Source organism: Pelophylax lessonae, assembly GCF_965119305.1.
Source record: "Pelophylax lessonae genome assembly, chromosome: 1".
Classification (NCBI taxonomy): domain Eukaryota; kingdom Metazoa; phylum Chordata; class Amphibia; order Anura; family Ranidae; genus Pelophylax; species Pelophylax lessonae.
This window is the reverse complement of record NC_138768.1, coordinates 458743578-458767759: the sequence shown is the minus strand read 5'-3', so window position 1 is coordinate 458767759 and position 24182 is coordinate 458743578.

Below are 24182 nucleotides of genomic sequence, written 5' to 3'. Positions count from 1 at the left end.
TCGCAAAATACCCCCTGGTCAGGAAGGGGGTAAAATCTTCCGGGGCTTAAGTGGTTAACAGGTGAAAAGCTTTATTTGCTTCATCTGACCATTTGAATGGTCTCTTAATGCTAGTGAGCTGTGTGAGGGGTCTCACAATGGCAGAGAAGTTCCTGATGAATTTCCTGTAGAAATTAGAAAATCCAAGGAATCGCTGTAGCGCCTTGCGGGTGGTTGGTGTAGGCCAATCCTGAATGCAGGATATCTTACTCATGTCCATCTTGATTCCTGTTTTGGATATGATGTAGCCTAGAAACAGTACCTCTTCTTTATGAAACAAGCATTTTTTCAGTTTCACGTATAGGTTGTTCGCAAGCAATCTCGATAATACTAGTCTTACATGTCTTATGTGTTCAGACAAGGATCGTGAATATATAAGTATATCGTCCAGATATACCACAACACAGACATCTAGTAAGTCTCTGAAAATATCGTTTATAAATCGTTGAAAGGCTGCAGGGGCGTTGCATAGCCCGAATGGCATTACAAGATATTCGAACAATCCGTATCTGGTTCTGAATGCAGTCTTCCACTCGTGTCCATCACGAATTCGAATGAGATTGTATGCCCCTTTCAGGTCCAATTTTGAAAAATAGGTAGCTCCACGCACCTGCTCAATGAGCTCAGGGATAAGCGGTAGAGGATAGCGATCTTTTATTGTAATAGCATTCAATTGCCTATAGTCGATGATAGGCCTAAGACTTGAGTCCTTATTGCGGACAAAAAAGAGTCCTGCTGCTGTGGAAGAAGTGGAAGGTCTAATAAAACCTTTTTTCAAATTCTCATCCAAATATTCTTTGAGATGGGAAAGTTCATCCTGTGAAAGAGGATAAACATGACCGAACGGCAATTTGCTATTTGGGAGTAGATCAATACTACAATCATAGTCTCGATGGGGAGGTAGTGCTTGAGCATTTTTCTCAAGAAAAACCTCAGAGAGATCCTGATAACATAGTGGTGCAATCTCATCTGTCACCACAGACAGGATCTTCCCGGAAGACGGGAGGTTACACGTACCCTCGCAATAGCAAGAGAGGAAGGCCAGGGTCCGTTCCTTCCAATCTATGGTTGGTTGATGTGTGTGTAACCAGGGAAGTCCCAAAACAATGGGAAAGTGGGGTGAAGGTATTAGATCGAAGGTGGTGGTCTCCATATGAGACCCGTTAGTAGTGACTAGGAGTGCCTGTGTCTGATCAGTGATCGGACCAGAGGATAAAGGAACACCGTTAATAAGACTCACTGAGACAGGTTTAGGTTTAGAAATAATAGGGACTTTATTTAAAGCAGCAAAACGTATGTCAATATAATTTCCACAAGATCCTGTGTCAATCATGGCCTTAGTAGTAATCCTGTTCTGGTCCCACTGTAATGTTAAGCAAACAAAAAGGTAAGGGTTAGTAATTGAAGTTGTCAATCCCCCTAGGAGGACATGTGAACACTCACCCTTCTTTTTGTAGACTAGGGGACAGACGTTTATCTTGTGATCCGGGGATGCACAGTACAAGCAGAGATTACCAGATCGTCTTCTGGCTCTTTCCATAGTTGATAGAGGTGGGCGTATGGTTCCTACCTCCATAGGAGTGGGGTCATCGGCCGAAAGCCGAGAAGAACTGGATAATGGCATTCCCATTTTTTCAGCCTTTCTTTCTCGTAGTCTTCTATCTATGGTGATACTGAGTTGTATCAATGCATCCAGGGTTTTTGGCAGATCCGCTCGGGCGAGCTCGTCTTTAACGGCCTCTGATAGGCCAAGCCTAAATTGAGTTTTCAGAGATGCATCATTCCATTCTGAATCAAGGGTCCATCTCTTGAATTCTGCGACAAAGTCTTCCACAGGTCTCCTACCTTGTTTCAAGGACCTTAATTGAAGATCGGCAGTACTCTGCGTATTGGGATCATCATATAGGCTAGTAAGTTCTGCTAGAAATAAGGCATAGGATTTGAGAAGCTGATCGTTTTTCTCAAAAAGAGAGTCTGCCCAGGCCCGAGGATCGCCTGTTAGGTAAGAAATAATAGTACAAACCTTAATGTGATCAGTAAGGTAGGTACGGGGTTTTAGCAAGAAAAGTAACTCACATGCGTTTTTAAATTCGCTAAATTTTTTGCGATCGCCTGTAAATACCAAAGGAGGATTTATTTTGGGTTCAGGGGACTGAGCAGTGGTAAGTTGTGTCAGTCTGGTTACCTGCTGCATCAGAGCCTGATTTTCCTCTCTTAATTCAGCAAGTGCGTGTATTAACGCAGTTACTTGCTGTTTTAATTGTGTCACCTGAGTGGTTATTTCTGCTGAATCCATTTGAGGTTCATTCAATCTGTAACGCTCCTGCGTTTCATGTATAATGTGGATTTACAGCTGCAGAAATATTCCACTTCAGTAGTCATGTAGAGAAACGCTGAGACACCAATCCCAACTCCCAAGACTCATCATGTGTGGATAGTCTCAATTCAGCAAGTAGATACACACACTCAATAAGATGTTCCTAGAGTGACTTATATGTATAGTAATATAGTGATGATAGGCTGAAGAGACAGGTTGGGTAGAGATGGTAGATGACAGACACTTGAAAGGAATGTTCTTGAAAGTAAGATAGTAGCAGATGGGATGCAAATAGGTTTAGCAATCATGTATGGTAGCAGATGATAGAGTAGCAGGTGAACATACAGGATAGACCAACCCAGTGCAAGAGCAGATGGTATTAGGCTCAAGAGCTAGCAATCTTAGTTAATGCAGATGTAGTAATAGTCCTTAGTATGCAGAGCTAGATAGTGTAAGCTTTAGTATGAAGGTTATAGAGGTTTCCCCTGTGGGGTACTTATCACTAGTAGCAATGTAGTAGAGGAGAGGTTCGGCAAGAGCGGATGATCCGATAGCGGGATACAGGGATCAGCAGCGTGGTTCCGATAGCGAGGTGTGCTTGCAAGCATGAGAGCTTCAAGGCAGATTATGCGGCGTTGAATGAACATGTGAGTGAGACCGCCGGAGGTTGAAATAGCCGCTCCAGCGGCGCTCAGTGATGACAGCATCGGTCTTAAAGGTGTATGCGCACCTTACCAAAAGAGAATGGTGGGGCGCATACACTTAGGAAAAGTGGAATTAGGGTACCAAAGGTACCAGAACATTACAATGACCTGAGGGGGACCACCCCTGCAGCTAGAAGAGTCAGTGGACGGGTTTCAGTAAAGGGGATGCTAGAGGGTACCCTGAAGAGAATGTAGATCACCAAATCTATTGGTGGCGAAAGAGCAAGGAGACTTAACCCTTTCCATGTATATGGCAGTATGGGTTAAGCAGTGAGACTGCTTCCACAAGTAACCTGGTGAGGCCAAGCCAGAGTTGTCCTTATCCAATGTATATAGTTCCAGTTGGAGTATCCCACTATATCCTTCTCCCATCCAAATTCCACAATAAATACTAAAAACCAACACCTTTGGACTGTTTATTTAGCAACGAGCCATTGGGAGTAAGGATGAATGTGTGAATTATACCCTAAGTAACTGTTTGCTGGTAATCAGAGGAGGCCCAACAAGTCATCATACAGCAATCCCTATGGGGACAGTGCTACAATGGTAATAAGGAGATTTGGGGGAGGGGGGAATTTGGGGGGCAGCAGGGGGTAAGTTTTGTTCTAGGAGGTAACATTTCGGAGGGGGGGGGGGGTGATAAGAGTGTTGACCTAGGGGAATCTGTGTTGAGAAGTGGGGAAGGGAGGAAGATTTGTACTGGGAAGGAGGGATTTGAAGTGGGGGGAAAAGATATGTACTAGGAGGGGAAATTTTGGGGATAGAGGATTTGTACTAGGAGGGGTGAATTGTTTTATTTTTTTATTTTGGGGGGGGGCAAGGATTTGTGCAGAGAGGGAGGGGCAGGCATCATCTTTAGAAGAGGCTTCCTTCTGGGACGACAGCCATGCAGACCAATTTGATGCAGTCTATGGTCTGAGCACTGACAGGCTGGCCCCCACCCCTTCAACCTCTGCAGCAATGCTGGCAGCACTCATATGTCTATTTCCCAAAGACAACCTCTGGATATGATGCTGAGCACGTGCACTCAACCCCTTTGGTCGACCATGGCGAGGCCTGTTCTGAGTGGAACCTGTCCTGTTAAATCACTCTATGGTCTTGGCCACCATGCTGCAGCTCAGTTTTAGGGTCTTGGCAACCTTCTTTTAGCCTAGGCCATCTTTATGTAGAGCAACAATTATTTTTTTTCAGATCCTCAGAGAGTTCTTTGTCATGAGGTGCCATGTTGAACTTCCAGTGACCAGTATGAGAGAGTGAGAGTGATAACACCAAATTTAACACACCTTCTCCCCATTCACACCTGAGACCTTGTAACACAAACAAGTCACATGACACTGGAGAGGGGAAATGGTTAATTGGACCCAAATTGGACATTTTCACTTAGGGGTGTACTCACTTTTGTTGCCAGCGATTTAGACATTAATTGCTGTGTGTTGAGTTATTTAGAGGGAACAGCAACTTTACACTGTTATACAAGCTGCACACTCACTACTTTACATTGTAGCAAAGTGTCATTTCTTCAGTGTTGTCACATGAAAAGATATAATACAATATTTACAAAAATGTGAGGGGTGTATTCACTTTTGTGAGATACTGTAATATTAAAAGTCAGCAACTACAGTATTTGTACCCTCTGATTTTTAATTTTTTTGGTGGGGGGTTGGAGCTCCTTATATTGTGGTGCAGTTTTGCAGCGGTTGTTGCTCAATTGTTGCAGCACACCGCATCACGTAAAGTATATCGCCCAAAAGAATCTCCTGAACTTTTTCTGGCTTACACGCTTCACAAGATGCGGTTTGCCGCAATTGGAGCACGATTTATCACGCGACAATCGTAGCAGAACTGCACCGCGATTTTAGGTACCATTCAAATGAATGCCATCTCAAATGTGCATTCTGCGATTTGTCATTCACTCCTGGGTGTTTTGAAATCGCGGGCATAATCGTGGCAAATCTGACTGTGATTCAAAAGGCCGAGGCGTGAATGCAGCCTGAGAGGGAAAACAAGCTCCGAAGGTGGAGATCAGTGCCTCCTATCTATCCTCCGGACTCAGCATGATGGAAAACAGACTTCTGGTCAGGGGAGGAAGGGCACGGCAATGATCAGCAAAGACTAATTAGATAAATATCTCAAAACAAAGGAAAATTCCCAGCTCAACTTACCAACCAGTCTGCAACCAACCAAATTATCCTTTCTAACAGTATGCGCTAAAAACAGGGGTTTCATTTGCACACATTTGAAAATACATGCATAACCTGCAGAGCCACTTCACATCACCCCAGTGCAGTCCTAACTCAAATTTTTGATAGCCTCCACACTGGAAGCACATGCACTATAATGGATAGGCAGAGGGCTGGTGGGCCTGGAGGGAGTCCACCCCACATAACACAATGGCAGCGAAGGTGCCCAAACAAAATTTCAACAATACAAAACAGATACAAATACGATAGAGAAGTTGTCCATCCACCCCCCCCCCCCCCATGGTGTGGGTTATACCCACAGGTCACTTCGGTTAACTGCCACTAGCCTCGAGCACCAAAGATTTGTATGAAAAGGTTTGATGTTTTCTTGGTTTTTTTTTTCTTTTTTTGCTATTTTTTTGAAAATGTTTGCAGAGGGAAGAGCCCACAGAAAGGTTCAAAGTCACCTCTCGAGCTCAGCAGGAGCTCAGTGGAGCATGAAAAGCTGCATCAGTATGAGGGCCCAAAGCAGGAATAAACTTCCGTCAAGGGGTCGTTCCAAAATCCCCTTCGCCACTTTCTCAAACTAGCAACTCTGACCCAGACCAAGAAAAGTTGCAAGATCAAAAAGCCCCAAGGAAGAGTGCATCTGCACACAAACACAGAAGAAGATCTTCTTCCTCTTCCAAAGCCTCGTCACCAACCTGGGATGAGGAAACAGCTTGTTAGGTGTGTGCGGCTCAGCCATTGCCTGGGAAATTAGTATGTGCATTTGCCTCAAGGAGGTGGCATGCCATAATGTAGTAGATAAACGTCAAGTTAAAACATAGTGCTGTGAAGGAGGGATTGCGCAGTGTGTCTAGAAAGACATCCTGTTTGCAATATGTAGTTCCATCCTCCTCCGAGGACTTGGAACCCGGACCTTTTGTCAGGTTTGGTTCAGTAAATGACAGTGAGTCCTAGTCTTCAGGTGATGATAAGAAGGATTTTCATTTCTTTGATTTTTCTTTAGTTCCCACCTTAGTGGAGGCAGTGAAGGAAGCTATGAAATGGCAGGATGAGAGCTCTCCTCCTAAGAAGCAACACAAATACTACCCAAATCTAAAAAAAAACATCCTGTTTTTTCCTCTCATTTACGAGATTCAAGAATTATATGAAGATGAATGGGCCAAGCCGACTAAGAAGTTAAATCTTAACAGAACATCTAAGTTATATCCATTTTGGGTTAGCGATGCAGAATTGTAGGACACTGTTCCTAAGGAGGATGCCTCCTTGCAAAGGCTGGCCCGCCAAATTAACCTTCCACTGGATTCAGTAACATTTAGAGACCCCATGGATTGCAGAATTGATACTGCTCTAAAGAGGATGTATTCAGTGGAGCGAGCAGCCTGTAGGCCAGCCATAGCCTTGACATCTATTGAGGCAGCCCTAAGAGTATGGGTGGCGAATTTGTCCTGGCCTTAGGGAGAAGTGGGCAGAAGTAGAGTTTCATCTCCCCTCTAGTACATCAAGTTAGCAGCGGTCTTTCTAGCGGAGGCAGCTATAGCTAAAGTCAGGATGACAGCTAAATTTATGGCTCACTACATGGCAGCTCGGAGAGCTGTTATGGTTAAAAAATTGGTTGGCGGACAATGCCTCCAAACACAGCCTTTGTTCTGTTCTATTTGATGGAAAGCTTCTGTTTGGCAAGACTTTAGAAACAGTGATTCAGCAGGTTTCTAGTAAAAAATCGGGCCTGATTCTGCAGGAAATGAAGAGACAGCAGCAGCCCTTTTGCTCATCCGGGAGAGCTAAAGAAGGTTTTAGAGAAGCAAGGTCCTACAGGCTGTGCCATCCTTTCTTCAGGCAGTGGAAACATTTTGGATCTACCTGTAGCAATATTTCCAGGCCTGGGGCCTGAGGTGGGTCTGCCATCAGTACCGGTAACACTTCCAACACATTTAAGTTGTGAAGCCAGGTGTGAGAACTGAGACAATGACCATTCCGCCATCTTTGGTTTGTTTTGTTTTATTGTATTTAGGGGATGGGAGAAGGGAATGAGTGGGATACTCCTCTGGCTCTTCTAGGCGTAACTGGGACTTTGTACAAAAATGCTCACTGACGCTGTCTTGGTGCCAGCTGAATGCCGACCAGCGCTTCCTGTCGCTTCAAATGCTGCTTGACTGAATTAGTGCTGAAACTTCAACTTTAACTTTGATTGTTAGCTCAGAAGCTCCAGGACTGTAGAACTCTTTACTCCTGACCCTTGGTTTAGCTCAAAAGTCACTGAACAGCTCCCTCTAACCCTTCACTGGCTGAGGTAGCTCCTTGTCACTACTTGTGCTGCTACAACTCTCAACTTTGTACACTTCACACTGTACACTGACTCTTTAGGGCCCAAACTGCAGGTACCCCTCTAATACTTCAGGGTCCTCTGACTAGGTACCCCCTCTAATTCTTCAGGGTCCTCTGACCAGGCACCCCCTTTAACAGTTAGCTGACTCCTGGATCCCTAGAACCTTCTTAGGAGTGGTCCCCTCTGACACTAGGCAGACCCCCAGGGACAGTCCACAGTACTCACGACCTTTGTAGGCTTTCCTGGAACTGGACCCCTCTCTCTGCTGGTTCTCGGCACACCAGATCTACTCTGCAGCTCAGCTCCACACTCTTTGGATTCCAAGGCTGCCGCCCGGGACACCCGCTTCCTCTGACAGGAGGAGAGACAGCCGTACTCTCCCTCCTAGGACTCTGCTTCCCACCAAAGATGCTGCGTCATGCATTCCTTCAGAACTTATACCCATTGGTGTATTCACCTCTATTTCTGGTCTCAAAATCCTTGGAGGTTTTAGACTCATTTTGGATCTAAAATATTTGAACTCCTTCATGAAGGTTCCTGCATTCAAAATGGAACCGTTAAAAACTATCATTTCAGTTGCCATAATAAGAGATTTGATGGCCTTCATTGACTTGGCAGACACCTATCCTCATATACCAATAGATCAAATTCACCACCACTTCCCCTGTTTTCAGTAGAAGGGCTGCACTTCCAGTTTCCATGCCTGTCATTCAGGCTCTGCTCAGCTCCCCGGACCTTGTTAAAGGGGTTGTCGGTCACCATTGCTACGCTGAGGTTTAAGAGTTTTCAAATCTTCCACTATCTTGTGGTCCTATCCTGCGAAACACTCAAGCAGTTTGCAATGGGGTGTTTCATCTGAACCCTGGCAGGATGAAGTTAATGGCATGTAAATTGAAAGGAGATCTCTGTGCCAGTTATATTTATCTGACGATGTAGTGAGCACCTTATTGCAAGCGCGTAAGAAGTCCACCAACTCCACCTATCATTGGGATTGGAAGGCTTTTCGGCACGTATCGGCAGAAAAGAACTGGAACCCTGAGACGCCTACAGTGTCCAATATTTTGCAGTTCTTACAAAGGGGCGGGAATGCTGCTTAGCTTACAATTCATTGAGAGTCCAAGTCTTGGCTCTTTCAGCCATGTCAAACAAGAAGTGGGCCTTTGATTCTTTTGTTGTTTGCTTCCTAAAAGCAGCTATGAAAATTAGACCACCAGTAAGGTCATTTTTCACTAAGTGTGATTTGTCCATTGTTTTGAAAGCTTTGTTGTTTCCTCCCTTTGCTCCAATTTCCACATGATCTTTGTTCCATCTTACTTTAAGGACAATATTATTGACAGCTTTTGCTTTCACGAGGAGAGTGTCAGAGCTCTGTGCCTTCTCATCTAGAGACCCGTACTGCTTGGTGCTTCAAGACAGAATCATGCTAAGACCGGTGGCAAGCTTTCTTCCTAAGGTTTCAACCTCACTTTAAAAGAATTCCGCGTCTATCCTCCCGACCTTCCGGAAGATGGTCCAAAGTATGAATGGATGAAAGCTAGACCTAGCTGTTTTTTTGGTGGCCTACCTCGAGGAAACTAAGGCATTCCATAAGCAGGATCATCTCTTTGTCTTTTAAATGGGTTAAAAGAAAGGATTGTCCCTCTACTCCAAAGATCATGTCCTCCTGGATTGTCAAAACAATACAAATGGCTTACCAGTCTCTGGGCTTGCCGCCCACTTTGGAGGTGAATGCACATTCTACACAAAGCTTGGTGGCCTCTTGGGCATCGTATGCCAAGGTTTCGGCTGAAGTAGTTTGTAAAGCAGCAAGCTGGAGCACATCTAATACTTTCATTCACCACTACAGGGTGAATGTGGCTTTTCTGCCCTCAGAGGCATTATGTTCTATGATCATTGCGGTGGCTGTCAGTCATAAAGTTGTTTAGCAGCATTCGAGTGCCATTGTGTTTCTTTCTTTATGCAGTGGTTCCCTCCCTTCTTGGTGGGCATTGTTTAATACATCCCATGGTAGGCTGACATGAGAAGGTCCAGGAATATGGAAAATTGTTTTCCTTACTTACCGTAATTTTCCTTTCTTGGATCTCCCTCATGTCAGCCAAGGATTTCCCACCCAGGTTCCCGTCACGAGCTGAGACATTGAGAACATTAACTTAGGGATACAGCTGCACTATATAGGCTAGTGAAGAGGTTGTCCTGGAGGGTTCAGAGGGGGGCGGAGATGACCTGTGGTTGGCTGACATGAGGAGGATCCAGGTAAGGAAAATTACGATAAGTAAGGAAAAGTATTTTCCCTAACATACTCCTCGTGGAGTAAAAATCTATGTTATTATTTATGGTATTAAGGATTGAACATGCACTACAAACACAGATTTAGAGCCGGTTCACACTGAGCCGATCCGACTTCGGGGGGCGACCTGTGAAGTAGCGTGCACCGCTGTGCACCGCGACTTCGGCATGACTTGCGGGGACTTCACATAATGGAAGTCTATGCAAGTCGCTCCCAGGTCGCCCCAAAGTAGTACAGGACCCTTTTTCTAAGTCGGAGCGACTTGTGTCGCTCCTATTAGAACGGGTCCTGTACTACTCAATGGACCGCGACCTCCCGCGACTTGTCAGGCTGACAAGTCGCCTGACAAGTCGCGCTAGTCTGAATGGGCTCTTAGCCGTTGTGATATATAATGTCTTTATCAAAAAGTTTCATAAACAAACGAAAATATTGCTTTTTGACAAACAAAAGTGCAACTTTGAAATACATAAATAAAACTTAAAACTGTAAATTCTATTGGCTGTAATGCCATTGCACATATTACCTGAATATATTTCCAACATTAAATATTACCCAGTTCCGGACTGCCCACCGCATATATACTGCGGCAGGGCAGCCCGCTGCGCAAAATCATGTACATGTACGTGATTTTGTGCATGAGATGCAGGGGGCGCGTGGGCACTGCTGGAGTGCTGCTCCCGCTGTGATTGGACACAGCGGGAGCCAATCAAAGGGTCTGGCAGCCACGATGGTCGCCGGAACCCTTTGATTGTTCGGAGGAATGACAGAATGACTAGGCATACTGGTGTTCTGTCAGGGAGTAAAAGAGAGATCCCTGTTTCAGCTTAGCTGAAAATCAAATCTCTTTTCTTCTAGTGCATCCACTCACCCCACAGTTAGAAAGCACTACCTAAGAGCACACTTAAGCCCTTGATCGCCCCTGGTGTTAACCCCTTTCCTGCCAGTGTAATTCATACAGTAACAGTGCATTTTTTTTAAACTGATCCCTGTATTGGTGTCACTGGTCCCCAAAAGGTGTCACTTAGGGGTTTATTTAATAAAGCGGGAGTGCAAAATCAGGCTCACTTCTGCATAGAAACCAATCAGCTTCCAGGTTTCATTGCCAAAGCCTAAATGAACAAGCTTAGGAAAGAAGCTGATTGGCTACCATGCACAGTTGCACCTTTATCTGAGTGCACCAACTTTAATAAATCTCCCCCTGTGTGTTAGATTTGTCTGCTGCAATGTCACAGTCCTGCTAAAAATCACTGATCACTGCCAATACTAGTAAAAACAATTAAAAAAATCCATAAATGTATCCCATAGATTGTAGACGCTATAACTTTTGCGCAAACCAATCAATATACGCTTATTAGGATTTTTTTTACCAAAAATACTGTGTGTAGCAGAATACATAATGGCCTAAATTAATGAAAAAATTAGAATTTTTTTATTTTTTTTATTGGGTATGTTTTATAGAAGAAAGTAAAAAATACAGTTTTTTTTTTTTTTCAAAATTGTGGCTCTTTTTTTGTTTATAGTGCAAAAAATAAAAACCTGCAGAGGTGATCAAATACCACCAAAAGAAAGCTCTATTTGTGGGGAAAAAAGTACATAAATTTTTTTTGGGTACAGTGTTGCAAGACCGCATAATTGTCAGTTAAAGCAACGCAGTGCCGTATCGCAAAAAATGGCCTGGTCAGGAAGGGGGTAAAACCTTCCAAAGCTGAAGTGGTTAAGAAATGAAATAAGAAAATCCTTTTTTTTTTTTTTTTACTTTCAGCAGCTTAGTAAATGCTCCTACTTATTCTTACGTGGTAGTGCAGCGATAATTTTGATGTCAAAATTAAATTTAGTTTTAAAATCAAGGGTAGGGGATACTGCGCTTCTGGGACGTTAATGATAAAACTACTATAAATATACTCAAGTTAAAGTGTATAAAACTGTGAATAAGACAAAATAAATACGCGTTCCAAGCGGTTAAATATAAATAAAGTGTACAGGGTGTAAGAATGTCCGTCCTTCAATCACATATGTGCAAACAATATATCACATCAATAAATCAATCAAAGTGCTGAATAACTAAAGTGTCCTCTGTGCTCCAAACAATTAAGGAGATTGAGTAAATAGTCCAAAAAGTGTATCCAGGTGGGGCAATTTCAAAGGTGATCCTCCTTCACCTAACACCGTGCTTAAAGTGGTGGGGTGCTTCTCCTCAACCCCTCTATGTGTGCTAGCCGCTCACCTCAATGTCTAAGAATATAGGCCTTAACAGATATCCAGGGGGCTCCTCTCCACTCCTGCTCTGCTTCCCAATAGGGCCAGTTGTGTGGGTGGGTCGGCTTCCTATCCCTCTCCAGGTCCCCAGCGGATCTCAAATTAAAGAGGCTCAAGATAGTGCAATATTGTCACAAATAAAGGTGCTTTTATTATCATCAAGTTTAAAAACTCACATTTGCCAAGAAATTAATGCGCAAGGTAAGTATTCCGAGTGGGATCGCGGTCCTCACTTCCGCGTGTGTGCGTCACTTCCGGTCTAGCATCCCTACGCGTTACGGCACTTCCGCATCACGTGGCTTCTTCAGGGGAGCACGGTGTTAGGTGAAGGAGGATCACCTTTGAAATTGCCCCACCTGAATACACTTTTTGGACTATTTACTCAATCTCCTTAATTGTTTGGAGCACAGAGGACACTTTAGTTATTCAGTATATTTATTTACGCACCAGTATATGCACCTAGCACTTTACCTGTCACCGATTGAATCTTAGGCACTTTAAGCGGTGTTGCATATCTTAATTTATTTATATATATTTCTCCACCATTTAACGTAGATTTTTGAGAGTTTTTGTATTCTTAGCACTTTGATTGATTTATTGATGTGATATATTGTTTGCACATATGTGATTGAAGGACGGACATTCTTACACCCTGTACACTTTATTTATATTTAACCGCTTGGAACACGTATTTATTTTGTCTTATTCACAGTTTTATACACTTTAACTTGAGTATATTTATAGTAGTTTTATCATTAATGTCCCAGAAGCGCAGTTTTCCGTACCCTTGATTTTAGTCTGACACTGCATGGTTACCAGTCTCGGTACTTGCAGCATCTGGGATAGGCCCCTTTAGTCTTTGAGCAGTATCTTCCCCAGACAGCGCAGGACTCACTACACACATCTCCTAAATTTAGTTTTAGTCTTAGTCTTTTGACTAAAATGCCATTTTAGTTTTAGTGATATTTTAGTCATCTGAATTGTTTTAGTTTTAACCATATTTTAGTCGACTAAAATAGTGTTAATTTAGTTGATGAAAATACAGTATTTTAGTCTATGAAATTAACACTGTAGACTGGCAGCACACCCTCCCAGCCATCTTGCAGCTAACTAGCACCCTTTTTTCCCTCCTACCCTTTACCATAATTGTTTTAGTTTCACCTTTTTTGTTTCTGCTGCCCTTTTTTTCCATCGTTTTTAGCTTTTCATTTTCCCATTTGGGCTAATACTTTTTGCTTTAACAAAACAAATGAAAAAATTATACTGTAACAAAAAGTACACATAATAATCTTAAAGTATATGTCAACCCAGTTATTTTATAAGTTTGAACATGTAATTTAATGTAAATTTTTTTTCAATCTTTTTTTAAATCTACAGTTTTAATGAGAACAAAATTGGTGATCCTACCATCAAGGTCTTTGTTCAGGTACTTCCTGTAATCAGTTTAAAATTAAACATGCCCTACGTTGTCACCGAAGCGCCTCTGATAGAGACTACAAGGGATCATGCCACCACATATTATGCAGGCATGGTTCACCATTGTCACTATCTTGAAGCCAGTCCAGAGCAATGGTATACGATCGACACTAGATTATGTATGTAGACAAGAAGTATCTATAAGAGGCTGGAGGACATCAAGCGAATTAGGATGCACAAAATGGTAAAGTTTGGATTAACTCCACGAAAAACTAAAAAAAACATGTACATGAATTGAATTTTGGCTGTAACACATGAGACATTACATAGTGATGTATAAGACTGGGCATTTCAAAAAAAAAGTAAAAGTAAAAATGTCTTCATTTACCATAGGCCAGTTATATTTTGTAGCTGCCATAAAAAACACAGAGTGAGGTTGACGTTCATATCAATTAAATGCAAGTTTGTTTTACGTTCCTCATAACTGTCTGAGGAGCATATTACAGAATGAAAGAGCATTATTACCATTTAAGGAATGTATTTAAAAGGTTTTAGCTTAAAAAAAAAATTTAGGGGTAGAGTAGGAAAGAGTTCTGGCAGTTAGGTTTTTGCTGCTGTCTGTGTCCTCATTTAAGAGTTTTCCCATCACTTTCTGCCCTTGTGACCAGTGGCGGCCCGTGCATAGGGGGCGCCGGAGCGCCACCCCCCCTAAAAAAAAAGAAAAAAAAAATGACAAAAAAATAATAAAGTTTTGAAAAAAAAAAAAAAATTGGGTTCGCAGGCCTATGCGCTCGGCCTGGTGGATATGGGGGGGGGGGGTTTACGACCCAGAAGAGGCGCTGATTGGCTGCCTTCTGGGGCGTAACCTGGGCGCAGCAAATAGCGCTGAGCCACCCCACCTTCGTGATATCCTGGCTGTGATTGGTCCAGTCTCCAGCCTGGACCAATCATCATCCAGGACATCGCTGACTCGCAATGGGGGCGGTGCTGGTGCGTGCGTCAGTCACGCACCGTCACCGCCCATCTCCTTCCCGCCGCCCGGACCGGAACTGAAGACAGAAGACTAAAGAGGAGGACGTCCACGGCGCTGCTCGTGTCGGTTCCCGGAATCCCGCCATCCCGCCGCCGTCAGAAGGTAAGTGATTGAAGCCGGCCTGTACCATCACCTGTGCCATGCCTATGCCATCACCTGTGCCATCCCTATGCCATCACCTGTGCCATGCCTATGCCATCACCTGTGCCATCACCTGTGCCATGCCTATGCCATCACCTGTGCCATGCCTATGCCATTACCTGTGCCATCACCTGTGCCATGCCTGTGCCATGTCTATGCCATCACCTGTGCCATGCTTATGCCATCACCTGTGCCATCACCTGTGCCATGCCTATGCCATCACCTGTGCCATGCCTATGCCATCACCTGCGCCATGCCTATGCCATCACCTATGCCATCACCTGTGCCATGCCTATGCCATCACCTGTGCCATCACCTGTGACATGCCTATGCCATCACCTGTGCCATGCCTATGCCATCACCTGTGCCATCACCTTTGCCATGCCTATGCCATCACCTGTGCCATGTCTATGCCATCACCTGTGCCATCACCTGTGCCATGCCTATGCCATCACCTGTGCCATGCCTATGCCATCACCTGTGCCATGCCTATGCCATCACCTGTGCCATCACCTGTGCCATGCCTATACCATCACATGTGCCATGCCTATGCCATCACCTGTGCCATGCCTATACCATCACCTGTGCCATGCCTATGCCATCACCTGTGCCATCACCTGTGCCATGCCTATGCCATCACCTGTGCCATGCCTATACCATGACCTCAAAGTCATGCAATTTTTTTACCGCGTTTTTTGCCGCGAAGCAATACCTATTACATTTTTCTTTTTGCGCCCCCCCCCCCCCCCAAAAAAAAATTTTGAGCACCAGCCGCCACTGCTTGTGACCCTGTTGTACCTTGGCACACAACATGCCACCAGGACAGAACATAAGGGCAAATTTCCACAGTATATTTAGTTTGTCTCCTGTGGACTACCTAGAGCTATATATTTATTTTATAAAGTAAAGCAAAGACTAATGATAATGTCTATCGTATCAAACAATAAAACATAATCACTGATTGGCCACATATAGCTCTCTGCTAAATACACTCAAAAGTGGTATGCCCAATTTTTAGGAATCTGATCGACTTTCAGGTCTCATTCGTTTATATAGCAGGATACATTTTCCGAAGTGAATTCTTTTGCATGCCTTTGTTTTGTTTTTTTTAACAAGAATTTTTTATTGAAGTATCACAGTTACAATAAGGAAGAGATATGCAAGAACAAAGCAACCTTATATATTACATTACTTAATCACATGCATAATAGACAAAGAAATCTTGATAAGTTATGTGTAACTTTGAACAGCATCTATAATCATCTCTGAACCATAGCTAGAAGTGAAGTCTAAACTTTCAGGGATCTCCAAATTACGGCCCTCCAGCTGTTGCGGAACTATACATCCCATGAGGTATTGTAAAACTCTGACATTCACAGACATTACTAGGCATGATGGGAATTGTAGTTCCTGAACAACTGGAGGGCCATTGTTTGGAGACACCTGCTGTATATCCTACGGCTCAAGGGTCATCTAGAAAGGTGTCCAACAAACTAGCATGGATGAACTAAAAAAAAAAAGAAAAAAAAAGGTTAATCAATAGGACTTTACATGTTAAGGCTCTTCTCTGAGAGTTTATTAGGTAGTAATGAAATAGTTATGTAGTATACAATCATAGTTCCTCTGGTTTGTAGTGAAAATATATTTTCAAGGAAAGAGTGCAATACAAAGAAAAAAGAGAAATAATCGGGTAGCAGATCCCCAGAAACACCACTGGATAAACAAATTGGATTTGCATGTCTTTTTGTAATTCAAAAATGTTAACTTTGAATTATGCTAAATTTGCCCACTTTGGTAACTGAAATAAAATATACATTTATATATATATATATATATATAAAAAAAAATATGAGGCTGCATGCATATAAGTTGCATTTTGCTTATAAGGGGGATACTGCGCTCAAACAAGTAACATACATACATGTGAATATAGGTGTGTCCAATATTAGTGATTTGTAATGGTTTAAATTAAAAATAAAACAATAGAAACCATACCAAGTGATTCATCAACAAGTCCGTGCAAAAAGGTGAAATAGTGCATAAAGGGTTAAACTAAAAAAAGTCTCTAGTGCAAATAAAGCCATGGGAAATCCATATATGACCCCTGATGATGTTGGCGACGTGCTGACGAAACGCGTCGGGACGTGAGATAGTAACAGCGGAAATTGCGAAAAAATAAAAATAAAACCATAAAAACCATACCAAGTGATTCATCAACAAGTCAGTGCAAAAAGGTGAAATAGTGCATAAAGGGTTAAACTAAAAAAAGTCTCTAGTGCAAAGAAAGCCACAGGAGGTCCATATATGACCCCTGATGATGTTGGCGACGCGCTGGCGAAACGCGTCTGGACGTGAGATCGTAACATCGGAAGTTCCAGTTTGAGGTGGAACGCAGAAGCGTTGTCTCCATTGTTTGAAAACCGCAATCTCCTTGATAATGGCCTGCTGAAATGTGACTGTAGTAAGTGCAATTTTTAAACCATTAAATTGTTCACTGTTGATAATACGCCATGAGAGCCCCTCTTTCTTTTCTCTCTATAGTTTCTTCGGTCCTAATGATATAAATTACGGGTGAAAAATCTATGTACCTGAAGGGACAGTGACCCCTTCATACATCAGCTGTTTATATCCAATACGGAGGGACATATATGGATCATCTTTTCTGATCAGTTGAGGGAGATCACCGCTAAATATCTGACCCCCTATAATCAAGGGGTCTGATATATTTGGTAAGCAGTAATTTTTGCACTCACTGGGTGAAGGAGTGAAGGTGAAGTGTATTTCTACTATCAAGTTGCAGGATGTTCATTAGCTGCCCTGAGATTGAAATATCTCCCATGGCTTTCTTTGCACTAGAGACTTTTTTAGTTTAACCCTCTATGCACTATTTCACCTTTTTGCACGGACTTGTTGATGAATCACTTGGTATGGTTTCTATGGTTTTATTTTTAATATAAACCATTATAAATCACTAATATTGTATTCATCTATATTCATATTTATGTATGTTACTTGTTTGAGCGCGGAATTTCTCCACATACACCAATTATTATTTTTATTTTGATATCCACTAGCGCAGGTTGTTTGGTGATTAACACCAATTTTTTCCACATATAAGTTGCATTGTAGCAATATACAGTATGTCAGAGCATAAGAGACCTTTTTGTGACATATGACATCTACAGACATATAGAAGCTGTCTTCTGCACGCTCCATAAATGTGAACCTTTCCTATGAGTGTAAATATCCTGCTGTCACAGTGACATAGAGTTCTCAGGGCAGCTGGGCACAAAGAACAGAATGATCTCAGCATTCATATTAGGGGTACAAAGATTAGAAGGTCATAAAAATCATGGCTCACGTCCAAAGAGCCATGGGAAATCAGAAACAGGGAAACCCCACATCTCTCCAAGCACACACTACACAGTAAACGTTATGGTTTGTTTTTACGGGAATTAAATACCTACAAAAAATACTTTATCTGCTAAATAAGAAAGCCTATTGAGGCAGAAATTTCACCTCCAATTTTGTCTAGTGCTAGACACAGCATTCACAGACATTCCCCCCCTCCTGCAGCACTCTAACCTCTGCCCTCTCCCACTAACCCTTTTCCATCCCCTCCCTGTGCTGGTGTTAACCTGTGACCTCCTTCTCAGCTGGCAAGGCGGGACAGAGAACAGAAAATGGGAACATGGCTTTCTGGGAAGATTTGGGTGGCTAGAACATCTGCCATTCTATTACCAGCCTGGGAACGTCTTTACCCTGGTTTCACCCCCAGTGCTATCACCATCTTTAACGAAAAATCCAGTTTATTTGCTACCCGTTGATCACATCATACTACCTGTTCCTATGTTTATTTTAAAGTTAAATATTCTCCTTAGCTCTCACTATGTACAATATAAATATTTCCAAAAAGCTTTTTTGGCATTAAAAAAATAAGAAAGAGAAATCAAGATTGGCCATGAAAAGAATTTACATAGGGGTTTGATGAAAATGCAATAAGCTATTTGGTAAATGCAACGTTCTAGGCACAACAACAAACACTGAATACCAAAATAAAGGAGAAAAGTCAGTTCTGTTTGCTTGAAAATCATTCCCTGTTGCTATTCATTTTTCCAGAAATGTAATCAGTGCAAACAACTCTTTAGGCTGTTTTCAAACTGCTCCACTGTAAATGCATAAAAAAATGCATATGCGTTCTTAAATGATTTGCAGTGCGTTTTCTGGGTTCCTAAATCCCTCCATGCACCTGCTAAACACGGAAATGTGACTCAAAGAATGCACCAAAAACACAACGCAGGTGCAGTTTTGATGCATTTTTTCCCCCGTTTTCTATTCATTCAAGACCTGCGATTTTGAAAACCGCACCAAAGATGCAGTGCTCTTCAAAACGCAGCAAAAACGCATCAGTGTGAAAGCAGCCTTAGAGAACATGGTATTACCTGACTACAAGATATGTTGCTAATTTTCAAGTCACAAATCATCGGATATAGCATTAAAGCTGACTATACATGTTACAATTTGCTTGCACAATTTCAGTCCAATATCTTACAGACCTACCAAAACTAACATAAGAGCCTTTGTAAAACATGCATTCAGTTTTATCCAAACAGGCTGTCCCGTGCGATTTATTGTTTTCAATAGGTTGTACAGTCAGATTGTAACATGTATGGTCATCTTTTGTCAAGGTCTTACCTTGCGCTCCTGTTGGCAGCCATCTTGGACATGTGCAGACTTCTGCCTCTTATAAATTCTGATTGCATCATCACTTGCCTGGTGCCTGGGTGTCGCACAGTGATGATGCTGCACATCTGACTATATCTATCAACTGATGGGTTGCAGTCCTTGCCCTTGCGTTTGTGCTCCAAGGTGCATCTCTGCTAGCAGTCTTCTGTTCTCAGTGTTCCTCCATGTATGACCTTGCTTGGCTGACCACTCCCCTGGCTCTTGACCCAGCATCAGCAGATGACCCAGCTTCAGCAGACAACCCAGCATCAGCAGACGACCCGGCATCGGCAGACTACCCGCTTCTGGACTCGACCCCAGCTTCTGGACTTGATCCTGGCTTGTTTCCGCTCTCACTTCCAGACTCTTGCTGTGCGTTTATTGTTGTTTGCTCCAATAAACAGCTTTATTTTACCTGCATCCCTGTGTGGTTTGGTTTCCTGGTACCCTGAGAGTAGGCAAGGGCCATGAATCCTGATGATGCAGGTACTCCTATGCTTCCCATGCTGGTTACCAGGCTCGATCAACAAGATCACCTTTTGGGTCAGTTCGCTCAGGCGTTGCAGACGTTGCTTGCACGCTCGCCTTGCTCCTGGTGCTGCTAGGCAGTGGTTCCTCCTGTTGCACCTGCTGCTGCTCCTGTTGCCGCTCCTGCTCCTGCTGTTGCAGCTGAAGTCGCTGTTACTGGAGCGCTATGGGGGTGAACAGAGTCAGTATCGTGGCTTTCTAAACCAAGTGGGCATTTATTATGAGATGGTTCCTCAGGTGTTTCCTTCTGATAGGTCCAAGGTGGGCTTCCTAATTTCGTTGCTCTCAGACAAGGCTTTGGCCTGGACGAATCCCTTATGGGAGAATGATAATCCTGTGATACACGATTACCCGAGTTTTGTTGCCTCCTTTCGTAGGGTATTCGATGTGCCTCCTCGCTCTGCCTCTGCTGCTAAGCTGCTCCTGTCCATTCAACAGAATATACGAACCGTTGCCGAGTATGCCATTGCATTTCGTACCCTGGCAGCAGAGGTGAGCTGGAATAATGAGGCTCTGGTGGCTGTCTTCTCTCATGGTCTCTCTGATGCATTAAAGGACGAGATTGCAGCCAAGGATCTCCCTGACGAGCTTGAGGCTCTCATTTCCTTCCTGATTTTGATTGATACCAGGCTCAGGGAGAGACCATCATTTAAGGAGCACATGCGGAGGCCTCCTACCAGATTGGCTCCTACGCTTTCTTTCCCACCATTTCTCCATCACCTCCCACACCTCCTGGGGATGGTGCGTCTGTCTGTGAACCCATGCAGTTGGGGTTCACTCGCCTTTCCGAGGCTGACCGGGCCTTTAGGAGGAGGGAGGGGCGATGTCTGTATTGCGGTCTTGCTTGGCATTTCCTGAAATCTTGTCCGACCCGCTCGCACCTAAGGTCCTGTCAGAGGCAGGTCTTAGGTGGAATTTCCTCGTCCCCAGTTTCCCGTAAAGATAAACCGCTAATCATAGTTGTCCTCTCCTGGGAATCGGGTTCGGTGGTTACTCAGGCTTTGGAAGACTCCGGTGCTGGCAGTTATTTTATTGACAGTACGTTTGCTGCTGCGAATTCCATACCCTTGCAGCCTCATGTTTCTCCACTAGTCATCGAGGTGATTGATGGCAGATCCCTGCAACCGCCACAGGTTACCCACGAGACATATCCGGTTGATATGGCGATAGGGGCTGTTCACAGGGAGTCGACCTGTTTCCAGATTATTTCGTCCCCGCACTACTCCATTGTTTTGGGGTACCCTTGGCTTCAGAGACACAATCAGACCTTTAATTGGCAGTCGGTCGAGATCCTCTCTTGGTCTTCACAATGTGGCGCTATTTGTATCCATGGGCCTGTTAAGGTACTTTGTACTGCCTGGGATTCAGTGTTGCCTACTGAATATGGTGAGTATCAAGATGTATTTGACAAGGTGCTCGCTAGTATGCTTCCTCCTCATCGTCCGTACAATTGTGCTATAGACTTGCATCCTGGTGCCATTCCCCCTAGTGGCAGGGTTTATCCTCTTTTGGTTGTGCAGAATAAGGCCATGGAGGAGTACATTGCTGATGCGCTTACCCGGGGGCACAGTCACAAGTCAACTTCTCCAGTGGGTGACGTTTTTTTCTTCAGAAAAAAAAAAGGGGAGTGAGTTAAGACCTTGCATTGGTTATAGGGGCCTCAATCGCATCACGGTCAAGAATGCATACCCGATTCCGTTTATTACTGAATTGTTCAACCGCCTCAAGGGAGCAACGGTCTTTATCAAGGGCCGCGTATAACCTCGTAAGGTTTAAGGAGGGCGACGAGTGGAAGACCGCGTTTAATACCAGAACCGGTCATTACGAATCCCTGGTTATGCTATTTGGCTTGTGCAATGCGCCTGTTGTCTTCCAGGAGTTCATCAATGATGTCTTTCGTGATCTGTTGCAGCAATGCGTGGTGGTCTATTTGGATGACATTTTGATTTACTCTGACTTTATTGAATCACACTACCTGGATGTCAGATGGGTACTGCAACGGTTACGTGAAAATGGGCTTTTCTGTAAGCTTGAGAAATGTGAATTCCACCTGTCTAAGGTTGCCTTCTTGGGCTACATCATTTCTGCTGAAGGGTTCTCCATGGACCCTCAGAAGGTTTTGGCTGTTCTACAATGGCCTCGCCCCAGCGGTCTCCATTCTTTTCAGCGTTTCCTTGGGTTTGCCAACTACTCTTTGGCCAAACCTATCTCAGATCTGACCAAGAGGGGCAGCGATTCCCACAACTGGATGCCTGCTGACATCCAAGCTTTCAAGGTCCTCAAGTCTGCTTTCGCTTCAGCTCCTATTCTGTCTCATGCCAATCCTGGTTTGCCCTTTATCCTAGAAATGGATGCAACTGAGATGGGAGTAGGCGCCCTCCTGTCTCATCGTCGGACACCTGATGGACCCTTACGGCCCTGTGGGTTCTACTCCAAGAAGCTGTCTCCAGCTGAATGCAATTATGAGATTGGAGACAGAGAGCTCTTGGCCATTACCCTGGCTCTGAAAGAGTGGAGACACTTGCTCGAAGGTTCTGTGGTTCCAGTTCTCATTCTCACCGATCGTAAGAATCTGACGTATCTCTCTGAGGCCAAGAGACTCACACCCCGTCAGGCCAGATGGGCCTTATTCTTGTCTAATTTTAACTATGTGGTCTCCTATTTGCCCGGCTCCAAGAATGTTAAGGCTGATGCCTTGTCTCACCAGTATTCTGAGTTGTCCAGGAAGGACTCCGTGCCGACACCGGTCATACCTTCAGATCATATTCTGGCTGCCATCCACACCAACTAAACCTGCCCAACCTGATGCTTCCACTGAGAGACCTGCTGGCAAATGTTTTGTACCTGAGGGATTGCGCATCAAGCTATTGCGCACGTACCACAATTCCAAGACTGTCGGTCATCCTGGTAAGAACCAGATGTCCAGGGCTAATTCCTGTAAGTTCTGGTGGCCATCTCTCCGCACTGATGTTTCTGTGTATGTGGCTGCTTGTTCGGTCTGTGCCCAGAACAAATCTCCTCTGCATATTCCCTTGGGCCTACTGCATCCCATTCCCAATGGGGAGCGTCCCTGGTCTCACCTGGCCATGGATTTTATTGTGGAACTTCCCACATCTCAAGGTTACTCGGTTATCCTCAGGGTTGTTGACTGGTTCTCCAAAATGTACCACTGTGTTCCATTTAAGAGGCTGCCTACCGCTCAGGAGCTTGCCTCTGTGTTTGCCAGGGAGGTCTTCTGTTTACAAGGGTTGCCTAAGGAGATTGTCTCTGATCGTGGGAGCCAGTTTGTCTCTAGGTTCTGGTGCGCCTTTTGCTCCGAGTTGGGTATTCGGCTCTCCTTCTCCTCAGCCTACCATCCGCCGTCCAATGGTGCCACTGAGCGTTCCAACCAAGCTCTGGAGCAATTTTTTCCACTGATATATCTCTGACCATCAGGACAATTGGGTTGGTCTGCTACCCTGGGGTTTGCCAGGAATTCTGCCATCAACTCGTCTTCCGGAATGTCTCTATTCATGGCCAATTATGGGTTCCAACCCGCAGTGTTGCCCAAGTCGTTCTCGCCACAGGACATCCCGGCTGTGGAGGATCATCTTCATGCCCTCCGTTCCTTTTGGGTGCAGATTCAAGAGTGTTTATGAGTCTCTGCACAGCATCAGAAGCTCCAGTCACACTGGAGACGTTTATCTGCTCCGTTGACCAGTAATCTCAACCTCTGGGTACCCACTCCAAAACTGGCACCCTGTTTTGTTGGTCCTTTTTTGTAAGGTGAACCTGGTGGCCTATGCCCTTGGTTTTCCGCCTGGCATGCGTATCTCCAATGTCTTTCACATGTCACTTTTGAAGCCACTGGTTTGCAATCAATATACTTCTTCACTTCGTCGCCCTTGTCCCATTCCTGTGGGCAATCGAGTATGCTGTTAGCAGCATCTTGGATTTTCATCTGCTCTGAGGTCAGGTTCAATAACTGGAGCACTGGAAGGTTTATGCTCCTGAGCAGCGCTCCTGGGTTCCCTCCGCTGATGTTTATGCTCCCGCCCTACTGCTCGCTTTCCTCAGAAACTGCTTTTTTCTCTACGGAGAAGGAGCCGTTGAGGGGAGGGTACTGTCAAGATCTGACCTTGCCCTCCTGTTGGCAGCCATCTTGGACATGTGCAGACTGCTGCCTCTTATAAACTCTGATTGCATTATCACTTGCCTGCTGCCTGGGTGTCGCACACTGAT